This window comes from Aegilops tauschii, chromosome 1, assembly GCF_002575655.3.
Source record: "Aegilops tauschii subsp. strangulata cultivar AL8/78 chromosome 1, Aet v6.0, whole genome shotgun sequence".
In the NCBI taxonomy this organism is placed as follows: Eukaryota; Viridiplantae; Streptophyta; class Magnoliopsida; order Poales; family Poaceae; genus Aegilops; species Aegilops tauschii.
The window spans coordinates 190,570,330-190,583,984 of NC_053035.3; the positions used below are offsets into that span (position 1 = coordinate 190,570,330).

Consider the following 13,655-nt stretch of genomic DNA (forward strand, 5'->3'; position numbering starts at 1 on the left):
CAGCGGAGAAGCAAATCGCCGCCGCACACGCGCATGAGGTCGCTATGGCTGCCATGCGTGCCGACCGCTGGATCTTGGAGGAGCACCTCGTCTTTGAGGCCACCGTCGACACCGCCACATGGTTGTCTACTTGAAAATACAGTTCATGCTGTTTTCTCGAGGCCACCGCTAGTGCCTTCTAGTGATTTGTCCTTGGTAATGTTAATATGCAATCTGATGTACATTAATAGTTTGGTCCTCTGAAATGTAATGTTCAGTTAACAGTTTGGTCCTCTGAAATGTAATGTCCAGTTAACAGTTTGGTCCAACAATTGCTACATTCCGTAGTACTGTTATCAAGCATTCTTTGTTTTTTAACTGTCTTATCATCTAGTACATGTTTCTATTCAGCAATGTCATGCTCAGTTAACTGTTTTGGTTCATTTGGTCTGCTGTCCATTTAACTGTTTCGTTAAATTATGCAACTTGATTTTCATTTGTCGTGGGTACAATTTTGTATTGTTATGCATGTGAGAAATTAATCGAATTTGGCTGTACTCAATACATATTCTACTGATAGTATGGCAACTCTCAGTTAACCTGATCAAGATCTTCCTTATGTGTGTTGCAGGGAAACCATGGGAGACACTGTGGTTTACCATCAAGGTTTGCTCATGCATGGTCCTTTCGCTAATAGCACATTATTGTGCAGTTGCAGGAATCATTCTAATATTTAGGTTTCTTAGAATTTGGTCTTGCACATGTAGGTCTTGCTGTCAGAGGCTTAGACCCACTGGGGAAATGAGATGTCCATGAATATCAGTCAAGTCAAGAAACTCAGAAAGATTGTTAGGATGAAAAACTTGCGACGAATAACATCAAGATCTTTGTTTGCACACTGAAGAAGACATCAGTCAACTATAGGATGATACTAACTCTTTTACCTTGTTTTTACCCCTTGCGCCATTTCAAAATTTATAACAGCGATTTATGCATATCTTTGTTTTCATTACTTTTCAAAGCAGTTCACCAATGATTACCTCTCAAACCACCTGCATGGTCAAGAGGCGAGGAAGGTATTCATTCAACACCCACGTACAATATTGAAGTCTTCCTAAAGAGGACGAAGGTTGGGCGGGCAATTATCCATAGCCACTGGCCTAAAGTTGCAAGGACATTCAACATCACTAAATGCTCAATATTTGCCTTCCCCTTCTGCAGTTTCCCAAATGAGATTCATCTGTCTATTTACCGTGTATGATGCTACTTTCCAAAGGTTTTCGATGTTGCATGTGAAACTTGGTGCTGTTGTGTAATGGCGTAGCTGAGTGCCGAAGCTATCTGATGTAATTCGATTATGAAATCCTGGTTACCGTTTTATGAATATGAAGTATCTGGTGTGTTTCAAAAGAAATATCAATTTGATTAATACATGGATTATCAATAATAGGCTAATTACCCTGCTTATTGCGGTTTTCTATTGCAGACGGTTACTCAGACAGCATCGTGGGCGATGAACTCAAACAACCCACACGGTTTCTAGAAAGTAAGCGTGTTCGATCAACTAACAATCACACATGGCTTCCAGCAGAGAACTGTTTGCGTTAGGCCACCTTGCACAAACGTTTCCACACAAAAAACTGTGTGTGATATACATACGAACGGAAATGTTTTTCTGGGATTCACCGTGTGGGATGTACATACGAACAGAAAAAATGGGTTTCGATGCCTCGCCAGATCGCACACGAGCTCCTTTTGCCCCACCCTGTGTGCCAGGAGGGCCTATCCCCGACGGTTTCTGGGTCGTGTGGGAAGGACCCCCCTAACACCCACACTCACTTGGCGATGGTTCCAACCGCCGTCGCGGAAAGGGGTCAAAAACCGTTTGTATAGCAGGTCTCTGCACCAGTGCGTGTCAACATCGAAGGTCTCGCCAAGCTTAATACTGAAGAGCTGACTGTCTACTAGGTGAGGCCTGTCGCATAGACCCCGATCCTCGCCGTAGTAGTCGCACTCCAGTATCCTATCGTCGTCGTCACACATTTCCTATGTTCATAATTCAAAGATTAAAATTCTAAAATTCAATATATGTACTACAAAAACTAAATTAGATCATTATTATTCATCACGGATTGACTATCGGTCTGTCGAGCCTTTTCTTGAAAACTCTCAGCTCACATGGTGTATATATTCGACCGTCGGTGATGGTCCCTCCTCCCTTCGTGCCTGAGTGCATTACACCAAGATGTCTAGCACACGGGAGCGAAGGAGAAGCGACCCCCATGACAACAGTCGGGATTCTTCGTCCTCTCATATATGGTGGAGACTCTCCCTCACTGATTCCTCTCTGACATTTTGCGACCATCGGTGATGGCCGTTCTTCTCTTCCTTCCCGTGCATTACCAAAAGGTCTATCACGAGAAAAAAGAGGAAGAACGACCCCACGACAACAGTCGGCATTCTTCTTCTCTTATATATGGTGGAGTCCTGACAGACTTAAAGTCAACCCGAAATGTCATTTAATTATCTTTCTAGAAAATCTGGGCCACTCGATATTTTCTACATATTCTAGGACAAGTCATGCCAAAATTCACGGAAAAATCTGGCATGACCTTTGCTAAAAAGGACATATATCGTGCGCCTGAAATTTGCCGGAATGAAAATTAATCAACACTCCAGCAAAACATAGGCCACTCTGAGGTGTTCCCTGCAAATATAGGCCACTTGGGCAGGCAGTTGTTGCACACAACACTACATAACACATGTCTAAATGTCCATCATATTTGAAAGACCTACATTGAAAATTTTCTATTCCATGGAAATTGTCACAACTACTCATCTACTACTCTAATACATCTATCAAAACATCTACATCATCATCGACATGGGGATTTGGCTGGTCTCACCTCGAGGTGGGAGGAGGTCGGTGACGGGGACGACAGCAGGGATGGTGCAGGGTCCTTGATTTCTGCAAAAACAAAATATAAACAAAAACATTATTATCCTCATTTTAGGGTTTAGTGAAACCCTAAACCCTAGAAAAATTCCCTGGTTTTTTTACCTACTGTCTACTTCTTGAACCATAGAAACCATTACTAATTTTTTTGTATTCTATTATATTCAAATAACCTAAATTAATACTAAATTTTTAAAGGTATTTCGTTGTTTTGCCCCTACATTACTAAAAATATTCTATTCCATTCAAATACTCTACACTATTGAAAATTTTCTATTCTATTCAAATAATCTACAATGCTAAATATCTTATAACCCCTACATTTACTAAAAATTTACATTCTACATTCTATTGTATTTGAAAAACATTAAAAAAGCCTCATTCTACCAGAACAGAGGGAGGAAGGATGGAGGGAGGTAGGAGGGAGGAGGGAGGGAGGGAGGAGAGAGAGAGGAGGAGGAGGGAGGATGGTGCCCAGATGAGGATGGAGGGAGGGAGGGAGGAGAGAGAGAGGAGGAGGAGGGCGGCCGACCGAGGAGGAAGGAGGGAGGAGAAAGGAGAGAGTAGGAGGAGGGAGGAGGGAGGCGGCTTACTGACGAGGAAGGAGGCGGCGACGGCGATGGAGGAGGGCGGGCACGGGCCGGGGGGGCGGCCGGAGCAGTTCGGGGGCAGGCCGCCGACGAGGGTGGGAGAGAGAGTGGAGATGGAGAGTGAGGAGGGGAGACTGAGAGGTCCTGGGCTTAGTAGTAACGCATTTTTAGGTCCAACGCTACTACTAAAGTCAATAGTTGTACCGCAGGTCCATGACAGGCGCTACTGCTAAGTGGGGATGGGCACCTCGGCCCGGGCTGGCCATAACAGCAGTGCGGTTTGCCAGAACGTGCTACTGCTAAAAATCTACTAGTAACGCTCGAAACTAGAAAGTGCTACTACTAATTAGCAGTAGCGCCTCTTTTTAAACCGTGTTGCTGCTAAGGTTATGTGTATAAGCTATTTCTTAGTAGTGACTCGCCAAGGGCCTTTTTTCTCTTCGATTTCCCCCTTGTCTTCTTCTCCTCCTTCTCATTCTGTGCACGCTCGCTTCACCCACTCGCTGCGCACTCTCTACGTCGCCTCGCTTCGTCCCGTTCGAACGCCCTGCCCTCCGGCTCTGCACCATGGCCATCTATTCCTCCATTGGTGCTGTTGGTTAAGATTCTTTCTAGTCTGCTCCTCCGGTTCTTTCCTGCTGTTGTTTGTACGATTTACTGATCTCGTCTGTTTCCATTTGCTCCCTTCGTGCGCAGCTTCCTTGACTTTCGCGTTGGCTCCTTCGTAGGAGCGTGGGTCGTTCCGTCCTTGCTGTCCAGCCTGCTCTGCTTCTCTATGGGTGCATGCCTGTTAGGTGTTTGATGAAATGCGCGAGGGTTGCTCGATGAATGATGTCGTGTGTTTTCATCTTGCGTTGGTTGTGCATGGTTCGCGGTGTCGGTTTCCGCGGCTTGTATGAGGATACGATGATGCTGATACTTTTGTAAAATAGTGATGTTTGAAGGCGATGTGTCTTTTTGTTTTGCTTCTATTTTGTTGCTTGTTTTGCTGTTTGCGTTGGAATGGATGAACACTTTTGTTTCCATCGTTGCACCTGTTTTGGAATACCATTGCAGCACAGGCAGAGTGTGCTTTCAGTGGTCGTTGCTTTCTCCCGTGTTCTGATCTCTTATGTACTAATGATCTTTATGGACTGATTATTTCACAATGTCGTGTGATCTTTTGTCTTTCGGTACAGTTGGTTTGTTTATTATAGATCCTATATAGTTGCATGCCGTTGTTCTATACTGATTATTTCCCTTTCTATTTTACAGGTTGTTCCATCTTGCTGATTTCGTGCAGAATCTTCGTTTAGCTCGTTGCCGCGTTTCCATTCTGCTCGTTGGACCTCGTCAAGGTTTGCTGTTGTGATCCTTGCCTGTCTTGCTGCTCTGCTTTCTGTGTGTGCTTTCATGTTCTATAGCCTCCTAATAGTTTTTGTCTCATTCCGTCATTTAAGCATAAGTTCAGTTTCATTTGCTCAAGTTGGAGCTGTGGTGTACCTCTGGATGAGTATACTACTGAGAGGGTTTAGATTAGAGAACTAAACAAGCTGTGGGTCAGTGGCTAACCAAATGCCACTGACCATACAACTCTTTGTCACTTGGATACTAGCAGCAAATCAAAATGAGCAGGGAGGAAACAACACTGGTTTTTAGTAGATATATGTCTGTGATTTACTTCCAATGTTGTTCCTTGCAAAACTGTTCCTTGCAATCCTGAAATGGTTTCTCAAAATATGGGAAGATTTACATTCTAAAAAATATACGCACACTGAGTGAAGCATATATATAATGCTATTATAACATAGGTCAGGTAGATGTATATAATTTTCTATACGCAAATCATTATAGTATGATTTTATTAGAACAAAGGCGGTACTACCACGACGTACATTGTGGTTTGAGTTTTCATCAATGTCGCTCTTATTATTATCTCTTTGTAGCTTCATATAACTTAGTGTTGACATGGTCATTTTACAGAATGAGAGAAAATGGTAGGTTGGCAGAATCATAACCTGTGAGTGCCTTAAGAAGTTTTTTTCATTATCTGTAATATATTTTTTAGGGCCAGTTTAGATGTGTAGTCGAAAAATATGAGGTACAACAGTGAATATTTTTCATCGCCTTGGTGTTTAGTGTGTCTATTGCATAATCCTTTTTTGCTTCTCTTTTCAAAGAAAGGACCAGGCTAGGAACATATGTTTATAATGAAGTTCTTTCATTGCAGACTGCATAGTAACTTCAAGTACTTAGTGGCGATCCATTAGCAGCAGACCTTGCCTATGAGCTAATGGTAGTCCATGTAAATGCCTTTAATTCTTACACTTTATCTTACACTTGAATACTTGTCAGTGTTACTGCTAGCCTTTTACCTTTGTAATACATAGTAAGAAATTTCTGAAGCTTTGTCTTCCCATATGTATCTAATTTGTTGTTGGCCATTTAGAAATAATCAATGATTTCAGCATGTGGGAGCTCATGCTTATGGGCAAGTTGTCTGGCTAAATTTCTCTGTACATACACCTTTAGAGAACTAGAATTGTTTGATACTGGTAGTGTATGTCGAGCTGACTAAGATACATGCTTTTTTTCTCTACTTGGCATCTGCTTCTCTTAATTTTTCTATAATCCTTCCTTTACATGTTGGTACGTTTTATAGTCAGGTTCAGATCGGCGATACCCCTGCCAATGGATGAGGTATGACAATATTTGTCCTATTTTCTACTTGCATACATAGTGAGTTCATTCATCCTACTACTGACTAAAAAGTACAGTTACATACTCGATGAAGCTGATCTTGGGCTCGGCCCTTCAACTCCATCCCGCAACTGCTGGAAGTTTCCTAGCTAAGCAGCACTGAAAAACAAAGGATTAATGAAGCGGTGACAGGGTGGGCCACCTGAGGCGATTGATGTCAAGATCCTGAGCATGTGGAATTTTGTTTGTCGAGTCTTGGCACCAGCATTGTTAGCTGTTTTGTTAATTTGTCCCCTGTTCATGGGAGATCCTTTAGGAGCTGTAGGCGCTAAACAACACTTAAGTTTCATTCATGCAACCACGAAGGTTTTGGGCCATGACACTCTTGCTCTAAGAAAAGGTTCTTCACTCAATTTTATTCCATAGGTTCTGGGATATCCTTTGAGTAAATGATAGCTTGCAAAAACGTCGTGCATTGAGTGACGGAGGAGTATTAAGGGAGAAACTTTATCACCAAATAAAGGCTTTGATATGAAAATAATTCTCTGTACAAAGTCAAGATCATATACCCCTAGTTGAGAAAAATAATGGCTTCAAGTTTTAGTTTAATTGGGCTTACACTCCATTTTGCTTCAAGTTCTCAACCGTTTGAATATGGAGAAGATAATTACAATCATAGTTTCTCTCGCCTTACTATATCTTGATGTTAGTAGGCTGAAAATGACATTACATATTTTAAAAGAATCATTATTATCTTTAAGAATTACAAAGATACAAACAATTACTACATTAGAAAACATTTTTTTGTAGATAATTGGGTTTGAACTGGGAACTTGTGCCATTTGGCGCTGTCGGTGTACTAAAGACTGGGCCCTTTGGTACCCCTTCCTTCTGCACGGGCAGTTGCAGCCGCACCCGCGGCAAGGGTTGACGGGGGCAGCTGGGGGCAAAATACAAGACGACCAAGACGGCGTCCAAGCCAGTAATCAGAGAGCAGAACACAAGCTGGACCCCCAGCAAGATCATTGTCGGCAAGATCCTTGCCGGGACGGCTCCCAAAGCCCCGGCAAGATCCTTGTTGGGACGGCTTGCGAAGCACTGATAAGACCACCACCCTTGAGGTTGAGAGCTCTGACACCATCGACAATGTCAAGACCAAGACCCAGGGGCGCATGCGTGGTGGCATGCAGATCTTTGTGAAGACCAGATGGCAAAGCTCCCAGCAAGGTTCTTGCTGGGGACGTTTGCGAGGCCCCAGCAAGATTATTGCAGGGGACTATTGCATGGTCAAGACGAGGCTTGCGCACGACAAGGCTCCACTGCCCTGCCAACCAGGAAAGCACCTGCGTGGCGGCATGCAGATCTTCGTGAAGATCCTGCCACCGCTCCAGCGCAGCGGCTAGCCAGTCAGCTTGGCGTTGCATGCCTCATCATCCTGGATGCGTGTTAAGATGGGGTGAGGCGGCGACAGACGGAACGGGCTCTGTTTCTGTCCCCAATAAAGTTAGAGGGCACGTAAGCAGCGCATTTAATGCGTTTGTCCTAAGACGTCAGTGATAAGCACGTGCATTGTAGCACTTTACACCTCCTGTGTGCCTGCACGCCACTGTGGTAGCCCCTTGGTATAAAAGGAGGCCCAGGGCGATGCAGGAAGGGATTTTTTGGACTTTCTGGCCCAGTTTGCATGCGTAGCAATGATACGTCTCCAACGTATCTATAATTTATGAAGTATTCATGCTATTATATTATCCATCTTGGATGTTTAATGGGCTTTACTATGCACTTTTATATTATTTTTGGGACTAACTTATTAACCCAGAGCCCAGTGCCAGTTTTTGTTTTTTCCCTTGTTTCAGTGTTTCGCAGAAAAGGAATATCAAACGGAGTCCAAACGGAATGAAACCTTCGGCAGAGTTATTTTTGGAACGGAAGCAATCCAGGGGACTTGGAGTGCACATAAGGGAAGCAACGAGGAAGGCACGAGGCAGGGGGCGCGCCCACCCCCTGGGCGCGCCCTCCACCCTCGTGGGCCCCTCGTGGCTTCCCTGACCGACTTCTTTCGCCTATATATATCCATATACCCTAAAACCATCGGGGAACAGAATAGATCGGGAGTTCCACCGCCGCAAGCCTCTGTAGCCACCAAAAACCAATCGGGACCCTGTTCCGGCACCCTGCCGGAGGGGGGATCCCTCGCCGGTGGCCATCTTCATCATCTCGGCGCTCTCCATGATGAGGAGGGAGTAGTTCACCCTCGGGGCTGAGGGTATGTACCAGTAGCTATGTGTTTGATCTCTCTCTCTCTCTCTCGGGTTCTTGAGGTGATACAATCTTGATGTATCGCGAGCTTTGCTATTATAGTTGGATCTTATGGTGTTTCTCCACCTCTAATCTCTTTTAATGGATTGAGTTTTCCCTTTGAAGTTATCTTATCGGATTGAGTCTTTTAAGGATTTGAGAACACTTGACGTATGTCTTGCCATGCTTATCTGTGGTGACGATGGGATATCACGTGATCCACTTGATGTATGTTTTGGTGATCAACTTGCGGGTTCCGCCCATGAACCTATGCATAGGGGTTGGCACACGTTTTTGTCTTGACTCTCCAGCAGAAACTTTGGGGCACTCTTTGAAGCTCTTTGTGTTGGTTTGAATAGATGAATCTGAGATTGTGTGATGCATATCGTATAATCATGCCCGCGGATACTTGAGGTGACATTGGAGTATCTAGGTGACATTAGGGTTTTGGTTGATTTGTATCTTAAGGTGTTATTCTAGTATGAACTCTATGATAGATCGAACGGAAAGAATAGCTTCGTGTTATTTTACTACGGACTCTTGAATAGATCGATTAGAAATGATAACTTTGAGGTGGTTTCATACCCTACAATAATCTCTTCGTTTGTTCTCCGCTATTAGTGACTTTGGAGTGACTCTTTGTTGCATGTTGAGAGATAGTTATATGATCCAATTATGTTATTATTGTTGAGAGAACTTGCACTAGTGAAAGTATGAACCCTAGTCCTTGTTTCAACGCATTGCAATACCGTTTACGTTCACTTTTATCATTAGTTACCTTGCTGTTTTTATATTTTCAGATTACAAATACTCATATCTATCATCCATATTGCACTTGTATCACCATCTCTTCGCCGAACTAGTGCACCTATACAATTTACCATTGTATTGGGTGTGTTGGGGACACAATAGACTCTTTGTTATTTGGTTGCAGGGTTGTTTGAGTGAGGCCATCTTCATTCTACGCCTCCCACGGATTGATAAACCTTAGGTCATCCACTTGAGGGAAATTTTCTACTGTCCTACAAACCTCTGCACTTGGAGGCCCAACAACGTCTACAAGAAGAAGGTTGTGTAGTAGACATCAAGCTCTTTTTTGGCGTCGTTGCCGGGGAGGTGAGTGCTTGAAGGTATATCTTTAGATCTTGCAATCGAATCTTTTAGTTTCTTGTTTTATCACTAGTTTAGTTTATAAAAGAAAACTACAAGAAAATGGAATTGAGTTTACCTTATTCGCTTCATCTTTTTAATATCTTTCGTGAGTATGATGGGAAGGAAAATTGTGCCGAGGTGTTAGAAGAAGAATGCATTAAAATGTTTGGCACTAAATCTTTGAATGATGAGCATGATTGCAATGTTGTTAGTATGAACTCCTTAAATATCCATCGTACTAATGATGATTGCACTAGTTATGATGAAAATGTCTCCTATAAACATGTCAATTTTTATAGAGTGCATTGGGTTTGCAAGTACACACCAAATAGGGAAGATAGATATTACAAGAGGCATAAGCATTTAGAAACTAAATGGTTACAAGAAAGGCTAAATGTTAGTGCTGAAAATTTAAAATTTCTTAGCCATACTTGTGAACTTTGCAATGAACATGGTCATTTAAATATCAAATGCAAATTGTTTCATAATCGAATCATGTCCAAAAATTGTGATGACTTGATTTCCCTTGCACATTATAGTGAACTTAGTTTGCTTTTGGGTTATGAAGAAATGAAATGTCAAACTAAGATTATTCCAGAATATAACCTCGAGAAATTCCTCGATATTGATCTAGAAGAAATTTATATGTATGTGCGGTGAATTGCATTGAAAATCCTTATATTGCCAATTACATAAAGAAAAGAAAACAAATAGAAGATGAAGATAATACTAATGAAAGGGAAAAGACTTCCCAATATCCTCCTATTATTTCTTATGATGAATCAGGTAACGAGGAGGAGCTTTCTATTCAACCAATCTCATCAATAAGGAGCTCAAAAAAGAGGGATAAACCCGCACATGATGTGAATAAGAAAAAGAAAAAACGGAGAAGCAAAGGTAAAAAGGTATCCCTCCCAAATGATGTTGCTCCTACTACTCATTGTGATGATGATAATTGCTATACTATTGGTGCTATCCATACTATTAATGATGAGAATGATTATGCTTATGATATGAAAAGGCCCAAGCTTGGGGAAGCTATGTTTGATGAGGATGACATATTTGAGAATATATTTGCTGAAATTAATATTTGTCCCAAGCTTGGGGATGCTATGTTTAATGAAGATGATGTTTTTAGTCTCCCAAGTTTTGATATGCAAATTTATAATGATGATAGCATGCCTCCTACTTATGATGATTATATTGATGAAAGTGGGTTTGGAAGAGTTTCAAATTTAGGAAGTAATGATCCCACATTTTGGAGGATGTTTAATCTTATAATATTTATGAAAGTGGATTTGGAGAGGTCATGACTTTATTTAGTGATGAGTCAACTATCTTGGAAGAGATTTCAATCGATTATGAGGAGAAGAAAGTTGGTACTTATGATGATTATTGTGATGAAACTTATGCTATAAAAAGTAGTGGTGATTATATTTATAAAACTTGTCATGATTATGATTACCCTTTTTCTGAACATTACTCTTTTAATGTGGAAACAATTTATAGTATTCAAGTCTCTTATGATACTCCCACTATTCCGAATGAGAAGAATTTTGCTTATGTGGAGAGTAGTAAAATTCCTATGCAAGTAGATCATGAAAAGAATGCTTTAGGTGCTGGTTATATTATTGAATTCATTCATGATGCTACTGAAAATTATTATGAGGGAGGAATGTATGCTTGTAGGAATTGCAATAATATCAAGTTTCCTCTCTATGTGCTTAAAATCTTGAAGTTATGCTTGTTTTACCTTCCTATGCAAGTTGATTCTTGTTCCCATAAGTTGTTTGCTCACAAAATCCCTATGCATAGGAAGTGGGTTAGACTTAAATGTGCTAGTCATATTCTTCATGATGCCCTCTTTATGTTTCAATTCTTATCTTTTATGCGAGCATCATTGAAATCATCATGCCTAGCTAGGGGCGTTAAACGTTAGCGCTTGTTGGGAGGCAACCCAATTTTATTTTAGTTTCTTGATTTTTGGTTCTGTTTAGAAATAAATAATCCATATAGCTTATGTTCAGATGTGGTTTTGTGTTTTGATTAGTGTTTGTGCCAAGTAGAACCTTTGGGAAGACTTGGGTGAAGTCTTTATGATCATGCTGTAAAAAACAGAAACTTTAGCGCTCACGAGATTAGCTAAAACGTTTTAGTGGAGAGTGATATTTAGTTGATTATTTTTGAAGATGATTACTAGACAAATTCCTCAGGTCCACCAATTTATTTTAGAATTTTTGGGGTTCCAGAAGTATACGTTTGATACAGATTACTACAGACTGTTCTGTTTTTGATAGATTCTGTTTTCTATGTGTTGTTTGCTTATTTTGATGAATCTATGGCTAGTAAAATAGTTTATAAACCATAGAGAAGTTGGAATACAGTAGGTTTAACACCAATATAAATAAAGAATGAGTTCACTACAGTACCTTGAATTGGTGTTTTGTTTTCTTTCGCTAACGGAGCTCACGAGATTTTCTGTTAAGTTTTGTGTTGTGAAGTTTTCAAGTTTTGGGTAAAGATTCGATGTACTATGGAATAAGGAGTGGCAACAGCCTAAGCTTGGGGATTCCCAAGGCACCCCATGGTAATATTCAAGGATAACCAAGCGTCTAAGCTTGGGGATGCCCCGGAAGGCATCCCCTCTTTCGTCTTCGTTCATCGGTAACTTTACTTGGAGCTATATTTTTATTCACCACATGATATGTGTTTTGCTTGGAGCATCAATTTATTTTATTTTGTTTTGCTTGTTGTTTGAATAAAATATCTAGATCTGAAATTATTGAATGAGAGAGAGTCCTCACATAGCTAAATAATTATTTAACTACTCATTAATCTTCATTTATATCTTTTTGGAGTAGTTTGTCATTTACTCGTGTGCTTCACTTATATCCTATGAGTAAATGGTTGAATGAATTGAATATCATAAATCTGAAATTATATATGTTTCATATGTTTATCCCATGGGGAGTAATGACTTTACATATAAGAAGTATAGGTGGTAAATTTACTGAAGGTTAGCAAACATTGTATTGGTCACTTGAACAATTCATGAAAGAATATTGAAGGAAGAGAGATTTCACATATAAATATACTATCTTGGACATCTTTTGTAATTGTGAGCACTCATTAAAATATGATATGCTAAAAGGTTGATGTTGGACAAGGAAGACAATGTAATGGGTTATGTTTTCTTATCCGAAATAAAGTATATTGTCATGGATCGCCCAACACGTTGAGCTTGCCTTTCCCCCTCATGCTAGCCAAATTCTTTGCACCAAGTAGAGATACTACTTGTGCTTCCAAACATCCCTTAAACCAGTATTGCCATGAGAGTCCACCATACCTACCTATGGATTGAGTAAGATCCTACAAGTAAGTTGTCATCGGTGCATGCAATAAAAATTGCTCTCTAAATATGTATGATCTTTTAGTGTGGAGAAAATAAGCTTTATACGATCTTGTGATATGGAAGCAATAAAAGCGACGGACTGCATAATAAAGGCCCCTATCACAAGTGGCAATATAAAGTGATGTTCCCTCGCATTAAGATTTTGTGCATCCAACTATGAGAGAGCATGGCAACCTCTGCTTCCCTTTGCGAAGGGCGTATCTTTTACTTTTATGCAAGAGTCATGGTGATCTTCACCTTTCCTTTTTTTCATTTTATCCTTTGGCAAGCACTTCATGTTGGAAAGATTCTGATATATATATATATATATCCAATTGGATGTAAGGCATCATGAGCTATTATTGTTGACATTACCCTTGAGGTAAAAGGTTGGGAGGCGTATCTATAAGCCCCTATCTTTCTCTGTGTCTGATTAAAACTTTGAACCCATAAATACCGCGTGAGTGTTAGCAATTGTGAAAGACTAAATGATAGTTGAGTATGTGGAGTTTGCTAAATCAAAGCTCTGACATAGACTCTTCCTGAAAATAAGATGAATTGTAATTGTTTGATGACTAATAACACGGTTTGTTAGTTTTTAAGAAGGTTT

At 40.7% G+C, this 13,655-nt stretch overlaps 1 long non-coding RNA gene across 1 annotated transcript; it reads left to right on the plus strand.

Moving 5' to 3' along the window:
• The first annotated feature begins 3,920 nt into the window (after positions 1–3,920).
• Positions 3,921–6,745, plus strand: LOC120974782 (uncharacterized). Its single transcript, XR_012204995.1, has 2 exons — positions 3,921–4,123; positions 4,222–6,745. It is a non-coding gene; the product is annotated as an uncharacterized lncRNA (long non-coding RNA).
• The last annotated feature ends 6,910 nt before the right edge of the window (positions 6,746–13,655 follow it).